The following is a 12,069-nucleotide window of genomic DNA, read 5'->3' on the forward strand; positions in this document are numbered from 1 at the left end:
AATCCCAGGACCCTGAGATCAGGACCTGAGCTGAAGGCAGAGGCTTTAACCCACTGAGCCACCCAGGCATCTCTATTCAATAAGTCTTAATGAGCATGTACTATGTGCTCTGCATTGCTCTAAATGCCAGGGATATACAGTGACATATAGGATGGAGGAAGTTCCTGCCTACATGGATGTAAACATTCTGTTTTCTGAAGCTGCTGTGGTCTAGATCAGCATTGTCAATGTGATGTGATGAACACTGGGTGTTAGACACAACTAATGAATCACTGAACACTACATCAGAAACTAAAGATGTACTATAATGTTGGCTAATTGAACTTAATAAAAAAATAACTTTCTGTGATGATGGAAATATTCTATATCTATTCTAATACATGGTAGTGCCTCCATGTGGCTAATTGGTATTTTGAATATGCCTAGCAAGAATTGAAAAATTGAATCTTTAATTTTTTAAATTTTAAATTTAAATTTATTTAAAATTACATGTGGTGAGTGGCTACCACATTGGATAGCATGGGTCCACACACTTCAGTTTTTGCTTCTGCTGCAAACTTGTAGCTATTTCTTCAAATCAGGAGTAAGATTGTTTCTGTACCCTGGGATCCTGACTGGTCTGTGGCTGATTCTTTTAAATCTTATCTCTTATGAGCCAGCTTTTTAAACTGTATCACAGTTATGGTTGTTTTTATACATTTTTTAAACTTTTTTTTTTTTTTTTAAGATTTTACTTTTAAGTACTCTCTACACACAACATGGGGCTCGAACTTACGGCCCTGAGATCAAGAGTCATAGGCTCTACTGACTGAGCCAGTCAGGTGCCTGTAAAAAATGTTTTTAAATTTAATTTTATCTTCTCAGTGTTCCAAAATTCATTGTTTATGCCCCACATCCAGTGCTGCTCCATGCAATACGTGCCCTCCTCAATACCCACCACCAGGCTCACCCATCCCCCAACCCCTCCTCCCCTCCAAAACATTCAGTTTGTTTCTCAGAGTCCACAGTCTCTCATGCTTCATCTCTTCCTCCAATATCCCCCAATTCCCTTCTCCACTTCTTCTCCCAATGTCCTCCATGTTACTCCTTATGCTCCACAAGTAAGTGAAACCATATGATAATTGACTCTCTCTGCTTGACTTACTTCATTCAGCATAATCTCTTCCAGTCCTGTCCATGTTGATACAAAAGTTGGGTATTCATCCTTTCTGATGGCTGTGTAATATTCCACTGTATTTTTTACTTTTAAACTGGACTTGTAATCGAGTTATGAAACACAATCACAATATTCAAGAATCTGACTTTGACTTTATTTACCTTTAGCAGTGAGCTTTACACAGTCATATGTTTTTTACCATGTTAATTAGCATCCTTTTCATTTTAGCTTGTAGAATGTCCTTTAGCATTTCTTGTGAGATGTCTCTAGTAATGGTGAACTCCTTCAATTCTTTTCATTTGGGAAAGCCTTTCTTCTGTATTTTTGAAGGACAGCTTAGCAGAGGATGGTATTCTTGGTTGGCAGTTTTGTTCTTTCAACATTTGGAATATACCACCCAATAGCTCCTGGTCAGATGTGGCTTCAGGCTGGAAAGAGCCACTGACTGCTCTGTTGTTTAGGTTAGGCAGCAGGCTGTTCTCTGAAGTTGGGTAGGGCTGGAGACTGTGCTCCAGGGTCATGTGAGGTTGCTGTCTAGTTAGGTGGGGTGCAGGCTATGATCTGTGATTGTGCTGGATCCCTGCCTGGTTAAGGACGCAGGCTGTGTTTAGCAATCAGGTAGGCCTTTATGCTAGACTCTGCTGCTGGGTAGGATTTTAACCTGGGCTGTATGGTTAGATGGTGCTATAGGCTGGGCTCCAAGGCTGTTCATTGTTACTATTCAGGTCCCTAGTTATTCAGGGTCAGAGGGTATACTCAGTAACTGGACAGGGCTGCTGGGTTGGCTCCCTGCCTGGTCAGGCCATAAGAAGTGTTCATGGCTCCCAAGTGTCTGTGTTCATGCTTCCCTGAGTGGTGGGACTGGAGGCTATCCTTAGTATTGGGGCACAACTATGAATTTGTTCCTTTGCCCTGGTGAGCCAGAGTATGTGCTCCACCACTGCTAGGTATCTGTGGCCTTGCATCCCAGAAGGGACATTGGAGACTATGCTGTGCAATTGGGTGGGACTGGGAATTTGCTCAGCTGCCCAGGCAGGGTCATAGTATGGGCTCTATAGTTGTTTTGGCCATTGGCTAGGGATGTGAATTAAGCAGAACTTCCAACTGAACTTCCTGGCCAGGCAGGGGCCACTGTGAGCAGGAACTTGGTCATCCAAGATCTGATGCTGGTTGCTGTAAGCCCCATCCCCTTCCCTGTCTCTATATCATCTCCAGTGTTTGAGTTCTGTAGGTTCACACAGTGTTCCCCATGAGCTGAGCAAGTGGGGCTCCTGAAAAGTGTCTCAGAACACTTCAGAAGCTGCATTCCACCTCAGGTTTTCTTTTTCCTGCAGGAGAAGCTGTGGGCCCAGGGGAGGCCTCTTGGGGTAGCTGTGCTGGCTTGGGAGGGAGGCAGTGCAGTCAAGGTTAAACTGCTCATCTTATCTTGTAACAGATAAGGCCTCCGTTTTTCCTGGCCTCTGTTGTTGTTGGTATTTCAGCTTCACCTCTGGGTTCTGGGATTTACACAATGATGTTTTGTCTATGGATAGTTGCTAATTGGCCTTCCTGTGAGGGGGACTGAGGTTGGGAATAAACTATGTCACTCTCTTAATGCAATCTAGTGGGGATTTTGGAAAGGCAATGGTTGGAGGAGGTCATTGAGAGGATGTGACTGCTGGTTGGTCAGACAGAGAGCTGGACCCCAGCAATTGCAAGATGCTCCCCCATTCCTGTCTTGGGAGTGTGTCTTCCACATGCCTTCCCTGAGCTAGAAGCTGCCAAAGGACACAGCTTTGACAAAGCAATATGGTGTTGAGGCCACCTGGACAGTATATGTGACTGAAGCTAGTTAAAGTCTTAAAACTTTTAAGATTTGGCAGGTGGTTGTAAATTGTATTGTAACTGGCTAAAACAAGCCATGTATTTAAATTCCCTTGTGGATTAAATCTTCCACCTACCAATACAGAGTGGTCTGCCTCTTTCTTAGGTCTCCCCCAACCTCTGTGTACAAGGGCTGTTCTCAGATTTCACCTGGGAGCCTCCTGAGTTTGTGTACCAACAGCAACTTTATTTAAAATGTCCCAAACAGAATTCTTATTACTCCCTGCTGTTCTGGTTCTCCAGCAGCCATTCCCATCTCAGTAAATGGTAAGTCTGACCTGATACCTTGGAGATAACCTTGATTTCTCTCCTTCTTTATTATCTTAATCAAAACATCAGTACATCTCATTATTCTACCTTTAAAAAATTTATCCAAAATCTGAACACTTCCTAAAACCTTCACTGCTACTGTCCTGGCCCAAGACACAAGCATCTCTTGACTATTATTGCGATGTTCTCCTAACTAGTTTTCTTACATTTCTCACTCCCTTTCTTTCTTCTCAAGGCAGCAGACAGAGATCTTGGCAAAATATGGCCTTTGCTTACTACTGTAATAATGTAATGCCCACTAGCATTCCCTATCATCCTTAGCCTGTTCTATTTTCTTCATAGGACTTATTACTATGTGCCTTGCAGATCAAATTTTATTTATTTATTGTCTGCCTCCACTTCCATTATGTCTGTTGGGGATATGAAGGATGTAATCTTTGTGAGACTAAGAACCATTTTTTTTTAATTTTTTATTTTTTATAAACATGTATTTTTATCCCCAGGGGTACAGGTCTGTGAATCACCAGGTTTACACACTTCATGGCACTCACCAAAGCACATACCCCCCCAATGTCCATAATCCCACCCCCTTCTCCCAAACCCCCTACCCCCAGCACCCCTCAGTTTGTTTTGTGAGATTAAGAGTCACTTATGGTTTGTCTCCCTCCCAATCCCATCTTGTTTCATTGATTCTTCTCCTACCCATTTAGCCCCCATGTTGCATCAACACTTCCTCATATCAGGGAGATCATATGATAGTTGTCTTTCTCTGCTTGACTTATTTCACTAAGCATGATACGCTCTAGTTCCATCCATGTTGTCGCAAATGGCAAGATTTCATTTCTTTTGGTGGCTGCATAGTATTCCATTGTGTATATATACCACATCTTCTTGATCCATTCATCTGTTGATGGACATCTAGGTTCTTTCCATAGTTTGGCTATTGTGGACATTGCTGCTATAAACATTCGAGTACACGTGCCCCTTTGAATCACTACGTTTGTATCTTTAGGGTAAATACCCAATAGTGCAATTGCTGGGTCATAGGGCAGTTCTATTTTCAACTTTTTGAGGAACCTCCATGCTGTTTTCCAGAGTGGCTGCACCAGCTTGCATTCCCACCAACAGTGTAGGAGGGTTCCCCTTTCTCCGCATCCTCGCCAGCATCTGTCATTTCCTGACTTGTTGATTTTAGCCATTCTGACTGGTGTGAGGTGATATCTCATTGTGGTTTTGATTTGTATTTCCCTGATGCCGAGTGATATGGAGCACTTTTTCATGTGTCTGTTGGCCATCTGGATGTCTTCTTTGCAGAAATGTCTGTTCATGTCCTCTGCCCATTTCTTGATTGGATTATTTGTTCTTTGGGTGTTGAGTTTGCTAAGTTCTTTATAGATTCTGGACACTAGTCCTTTATCTGATATGTCGTTTGCAAATATCTTCTCCCATTCTGTCAGTTGTCTTTTGATTTTGTTAACTGTTTCCTTTGCTGTGCAAAAGCTTTTGATCTTGATGAAATCCCAATAGTTCATTTTTGCCCTTGCTTCCCTTGCCTTTGGTGTTGTTCCTAGGAAGATGTTGCTGCGGCTGAGGTCAAAGAGGTTGCTGCCTGTGTTCTCCTCAAGGATTTTGATGGATTCCTTTCGCACATTGAGGTCCTTCATCCATTTTGAGTCTATTTTTGTGTGTGGTGTAAGAAAATGGTCCAATTTCATTTTTCTGCATGTGGTTGTCCAATTTTCCCAGCATCCTTTATTGTGTAATTTCCAAATCTCTTGCACCTCGAATAGTGCTTGGCTACATTCTACAGGCTAAGGACCCAGTACTATTTGTTGAATGAAGGCATGAATGGATGGATGAATGGGTGGATGAACAGATGATGACATCTTTTTCTCAGGGAATTCCTGTAGATTACATTGTTATCACCACTATTATTGAACGAGAGGGTGAGGCACTGGAGACTGTCAGTGAGTCGTACATGAATTCATGAATGTGAGAATTGGAAGATACAATGGAGATGATTGAGCTCTGCTCTGTCTTTTTATATAGAAGCAGAGCCAGGGTGAGTGAGAAGTGGAGAGGTGAATGACGTTCCTAAGTTAGTAGGTTATCATTTATGACAGGAGCCAGTGCCCAGCTGTCCTGGCCCCTGTCCAGTCCTTGCTCTCCTCTCTCTTCATTCTCCTTTCCATTCTCAGAAGTTCAGCAAGGGAAAAAATTCCTTGTATGTCTTTCTTTATACTTTCTTGTATTACTACCTCATAACTGGGTGTCAAACCTCGACGGACATCTCACTAAACTAATTGAAGCAGATTTGGAAACTTTCTTAAGTTATACTTAAATTGAGAGTTACCCTCAAGAGAAAAAAAAAATTCCATGGGGAAGTTGTTCCCTTGATTGTAGTGTGTGGCTTAATTTATTTTAAATAATAAAAGGATCTGAGTATTTACTCAGAACTCTTGGACTCTCAGTGGGTGGGTACATTTTCTACATCTAAACCAGGATCTTAAGGTCTTTGAATTGGCTAACTTCCTGTGACATTTGTTTATTTTTTGGATATTATAAATCCAAATATCCACCCAGATCCAGGTCCTCTGAATTTTCATCTTTTGTGATTCATCTTAGATGCCATCTATTTGTTTTTTAGAAGCCCCCAGGAACATGGTGTTTCGTTTTTGTGGACAAGGTCTGATCCTTGATCGACAATCACCCACTGCCTTCAGAAGGTAGCTGAGTGTTGTTGAAAGAACATAGATTTCTGTGTTAGTAGCCTGGCAAAAACCTAGTGTATGGCTTTGGGAAACAATGAACCTCTTTCAGCCTCTGCTATCTCATCTATAAATAGAGGAATTTAGAGTAAAAGGTCTCTGAATATTTTCAGCACCACCATCAGAGGGGCTTAGCTTAGTGTGACCTGGACTTTGCTCATTGCTCCTGTCAGTGAAAAATCAGCTGGGTGGGGAACATTAGCCAGAGCACCTTACTTGTCCAGGGACCAGTATTCCCAGAGAGGAATCCAGTGCTCCATACCATCCTAGTTTCTTCAACCATATCATCACCTTGAAAATGATCTATTCCAACAGAGTGACTACTTTCATGCTGAATTGGAGGCACCTGAGAATATTTGAGATCCATCTGACCCAATTTCTTGTTCCAAGGCAGAATGAAGCCACACCAGGTTTTCTGACTTCAAGGTAGGTGACATGGCTGGAAAGGAGGTGCAAAGTCTCTAAGCAGCCACTGGACATTGGGCAAGTCAGCTCCTCTCTTTAAGCCACAAGTGTTCATTTGTAAATGAGGCGGTTTGCTTTGAATATGTATTTTTTGGGGGTAATGAATTCCATTTACTTATTTATTTTTATTGTGGAGAGATTATATAAAATACAAAATTTGGTAAATTTTTTTGAAAGATTATTTATTTGACAGACAGAGATCTCAGGTTGGGGGAGAGGCAGGCAGAGAGAGAGGAGGAAGCAGGTTCCTCACCAAGCAGAGAGCCTGATGTGGGGCTCGATCTCAGGACCCTGGGATCATGACCTGAGCTGAAGGCAGAGGCTTTAACCCACTGAGCCATCCAGGTGCCCCCAAATTTGGTAGTTTCAAACTCCTTTATAATTTTAGGATTCTGTGAGGTACTGTTTGGGAATGATGAAGTGGGAGTTGTGTGATTAGGTCATCTGAGATCAGCCACATTGGTACATCTAGCTCTCTCTTACATTTACCTCTGGGTGTTGTCTGCATTCTGTCATTCTCCTCTTTTCCAGAGTCCAGCGAGTCACCTGATGGGCAGTCTGCATGTTCATGTACTGATTTAGGCTTTGACATGCTCATCACATTTTCTTTCCCTGCCCCTTGGTGAGGCAGCATTGTAGGGGAGAGAGGAGGTATTTTTTTTTTTTTTTAATGTTTGTTTGTTTGTAGTCTACTTAATTTTATTTTGTTTTTACTATGTCATGTTAGTCACCATACTGTACTTCATAGTTATTGATGTAGTGTTCCATGATTCATTATTTGCATTTAACACACAGTGCTCATTGCAATACATATGGGAGGAGGTATTTCTTACTAGCTCTGTGGGAGAGATGGTGGTAATGGCTGGTTGTAGATAGCAGAGAGAGGAATAAATGCAGAAAAGACAGAGATGATAGGAAAGGAACATGTGGTTTTCACAGAGGAAGGTTATCAGTTACTCCTCTTAGGGTTGAAGGCTGGAAAAACTGGATCCTCCTCTAAGATTCCTTTCTTATCTCTGAGTGACCTCTCATATTGGTACTAGGATATTTTGCTTAATTTCTCTAGTGGGTCATAAAAGGATCAAGTTCATACTCTCATAACAAATATTTCTAATCAGACTCACAGATACAGAGAATGATCTGGTGGTTTTCAGAGGGGAAGGCATTGAGGAACTGAGTGAAAATAGGTTAAGGAGATAAAAAGATAAACACTTCCAGTTAAAAAATAAATACAAATGGCTATCAGACACATGAAAAAATGTTCATCATCACTAGCCATCAGGGAGATTCAAATTAAAACCACAATGAGATACCACCTTACACCAGTTAGAATGGCCAAAATTAGCAAGACAGGAAACAACGTGTGTTGGAGAGGATGTGGAGAAAGGGGAGCCCTCTTACACTGTTGGTGGGAATGCAAGTTGGTGCAGCCACTTTGGAGAACAGTGTGGAGATTCCTTAAGAAATTAAAAATAGAGCTTCCCTATGACCCCGCAATGCACTACTGGGTATTTACCCCAAAGATAAGAAGTAGTGAAAAGAAGGGCCATGTGTACCTCATTGTTTATAGCAGCAATGGCCACAGTTGCCAAACTGTGAAAAGAACCAAGATGCCCTTCAACGGACAAATGGATTAGGAAGATTTGGTCCATATACACTATGGAGTATTATGCCTCCATCAGAAAAGATGAATACCCAACTTTTGTAGCAACATGGATGGGAGAGTAAGAGATTATGCTGAGTGAAATAAGTCAATCAGAGAGTGTAAATTATATGGTTTCACTTATTTGTGGAGCATAACAAATAACATGGAGGACAAGGGGAGATGGAGAGGAGAAGGGAGTTGAGGGAAATTGGGAGGGGAGGTGAACCATTAGAGACTGTGGACTCTGAAAAGCAATCTGAGGGTTTTGAAGGGGCAGAGGGTGGGAAGTTGGGAGAACCAGGTGGTGGGTATTATGGAGGGCACGTATGGCATGGAGCACTGGGTGTAGTGCTTAAACAATGAATTCTGTTACATGAAAAGAAATTAAAAAAATAAATAAATTATGGGGATACAATATGTAGCACAGGGAATATAGTTAATAGTGTATGTATGGTGACAGATGGTAGCTAAATTTATCATGGTGATCCCTTTATAATATGCACAAATGGTAAATCACTGTGTTATACACCTGAAACTAATATTGTATGTCAACCATGCTTCAATAAGAAAGAAATATTTGTCAGCAAATAAATAAAAATTGGACCTCGAGCAGAAGGACATATTTAATTTTAACTATCATTTATCTATTATGTACTTAGAGAGCATATTGGGCAGTGGTCAAAAAGCACAGGATCTGAGGTTGTTCAGGTTGAAATCCTGACTCTGCTACTGTGATGTAAGGACAGTTAATTCACTTAATAACTGTGCTTCTTTTTCCTCATATGTCAAAAGATGACAATAATAAAGCCCACATCACAGGTTTGTTCTGAGAACTGAATAAATTAATGTATATGGAGTTCTTATAAAGTGCATGGCACTTGGTACTATTGAAATATTATCCATGATTATCAACCAAAATGTAACTAGTTATACAAATTTAAGAAATGTAGTAAGTAATAATTTTGAATACTGTATTTCTTAGTAGAAGATGTAGTTACAGGACAACAGTTAAAAAGAATCTATTAATTGGGAGCACCTGGGTGGCTCAGTAGGTTAAGCCTCTGCCTTTGGCTCAGGTCATGATCCCAGGGTCCTGGGATGGAGCCCTGCATTGGGTTCTCTGCTCAGCAGGGAGCCTGCTTCCCCTCTCTCTCTCTGTCTGCCTCTCCGTCTACTTGTGATTTCTCTCTATCAAATAAATAAATAAAATCTTTAAAAAAAAAGAATCTGTTAATGTTAAAAAAGAAGTATGACAGATTACTAGAAGAGCACAGAGCAAGGGATACATTATTCTTATTATAGTAAGGTTGTTCCTGCAATTAGAAAGAATGAATACTAAACCCAGAAGGCAGAAAGGAAGTCTTTGGTTTGGAAGTAGCTATAAACAGTCATTTGGGAATGATAATAAGGGTGCAAAGGTAGGCAATGGCCAGTTCAAGAAGGACCTGGTATCCATGCCAAGAATATTGGAATTTATGCTATGGGTAATCGGGAGGTGTTGGTAGATTTTAGGGTAGAGGTATGATTTGATAGGCATTTAAGGAGAATCACCAACTTATTTTCCAATGCTTAGGGAAGAGAAGATTCAGATGGGTGCAGTATTAAAGGCAAGCTTCACTGAACATGCAAGACTGGCACTGGGTTGGAAAGTAGGTAGTTTTGGAAGGACAGGGAGAGAGTATTTCTGGCTAAGTGAGGGTTTGTGGTAGGAAAGAACAGATTGGGCTGTGGGATGGAGAGAGGATGTGAACAGAGGTGAGTCAAAGCTTGGCGGGTGAGTGTGATTGCTGAGGTGGCTCAGTCTGTGAAAATCTTTAAATGTGAGTCTGAGGGGTCAGGACCCACTTCCCCACTCCCTGGCTAATCCCATGTAGGGAAGGATCCAGGAAAGAAGGATCTAGGACACAATTTTCTGACTGCAGTACATGGGATGGTTGGGCAGGAGCATCTGGAGATGAAGAGAAATTATTGGAAATTTAGACATCTGCTGATGGTACGTGAGAAGGGGTGGTGGAAGAAGGGAGAGAAGGGACACATGGGGGCAGGTTGTTTAATGAGAAATTCACGAGGTATGGTGATAACTGATGTGGACATGATGGGAGGCATGGATCAAAGGTGATATCAGAGCTACAACCTGGGCAGCCTGGAGGGTAGGATGTCATCAGAATGTCTTCCAAGTCACACTTGCCTATAGGTCTCCTTTTCCCCCATAGCTTAGTGTCATTAGCTGCAACCCTAATCTGTCTCCAGATGCTTTCCTTGGGCTCATGAGTGAGGATGCGATGAAGAGTGATTCTTGAGGAGTCTCACAGTCTTGTCTTCTAACCATTCATTCATTTCATGTTCTAGGCTGAGATGGTGTTAGATATTCCCAATGATTCTGGGTGCTTGGTACCCACAGCACTACTCCTATTGGCAAGAGCCCAGCACTGGTGAATTTAGCACTACTGATTGTGCCTAGCATGGGTATCAGTGTAATTTCTTTGCTTTACCTCCATTCCTGGAAACTAGCTCTTGGATGGGCAGTTTCTTTTTGCTTTGGTAGATGGCTGATCTCCCCCCACCCTACAGATGACCTTTAGAATAATTATATAAATTATAAGGAAAAATTCTGTTGGATTTGATTGAAGTTGCATAAATTTGTAGATAAATTTAGGGAGAGTCAAAATCTTTATGTGGGCTTTTTAAAAAAATTCATCTTTTTGCATTTTTAAAAAAATTTGTAAAGTAGGATTTTTTAAAATTTATTTTCAGCGTAACAGTATTCATTATTTTTGCACCACACCCAGCGCTCCATGCAATCCATGCTCTTATAATACCCACCACCTGGTACCCCGACCTCCCACCCCCCACTCCTTCAAAACCCTTAGGCCACGGTTGCCAAACTATGGAAAGAACCAAGTTGCCCTTCAATGGACGAATGGATAAGGAAGATGTGGTCCATATACACTATGGAGTCTTATGCCTCCATCAGAAAGGACGAATACCAAACTTTTGTAGCAACATGGACGGGACTGGAAGAGATTATGCTGAGGGTTTTATGTGGGCTTTTATTGCTTAAACATGGGTTTATAAAAATTGCTTTTGGTGGATATGTTTTTTCTTTTATACATGAATTTTTTTGTGTTCCCATAGCAGTTTTATGCATAGTTCCCTGCATAACAAAAGTATGGCAATTTTATGCATAGTTCTCTGCATAACTATATGACAATAGTAAAGGGAGTATTTTTTCAGATGTGTTTTCTAACTAGTAATTGTATTTTTTAAAAGGTTTTTATTTATTTATTTGAGAGAGAGACATTGAGAGAGAGCATGAGTGAGGAGATGGACAGAGAGAGAAGCAGAATCCCTGTGGAGCTGGGAGCCCAATGCAGGACTCGATCCGGGGACTGTGGGACCATGACCTGAGCTGAAGGCAGTTGTCCAACCAACTGAGCCACCCAGGCGTCCCAAACTAGTAATTGTATTTTGAGCTTTCTTACTATTGCTATGGTTTTCAGTTTTTTAAATTTTCCTCCCCTAGGTTTATATCTTAGGAGGTTTTGCTTTCAAAAACAGAAATCCATCAAACTAGTTAAAGAAAGAGGAGAATTGGGGTGCCTGGGTGGTTCAGTGGGTTGGGCCGCTGCCTTTGGCTCAGGTCATGATCTCAGGGTCCTGGGATCGAGTCCCGCATCGGGCTCTGTGCTCAGCAGGGAGCCTGCTTCCTCCTCTCTCTCTCTCTGCCTGCCTCTCTGCCTACTTGTGATCTCTCTCTGTCGAATAAATAATATCTTTAAAAAAAAAAAAAGAAAGAGGAGAATTTATTCAAGGAATAAGGGGCAGTCTCTAGTATCCAAGTATAGAATAGACTGAATCAGAGATCGAAAGTTAAGCATCAAGGATATTCTCTGCATCTCTGA

Source organism: Mustela lutreola, chromosome 1 (assembly GCF_030435805.1).
Source record: "Mustela lutreola isolate mMusLut2 chromosome 1, mMusLut2.pri, whole genome shotgun sequence".
NCBI classification, from domain to species: domain Eukaryota; kingdom Metazoa; phylum Chordata; class Mammalia; order Carnivora; family Mustelidae; genus Mustela; species Mustela lutreola.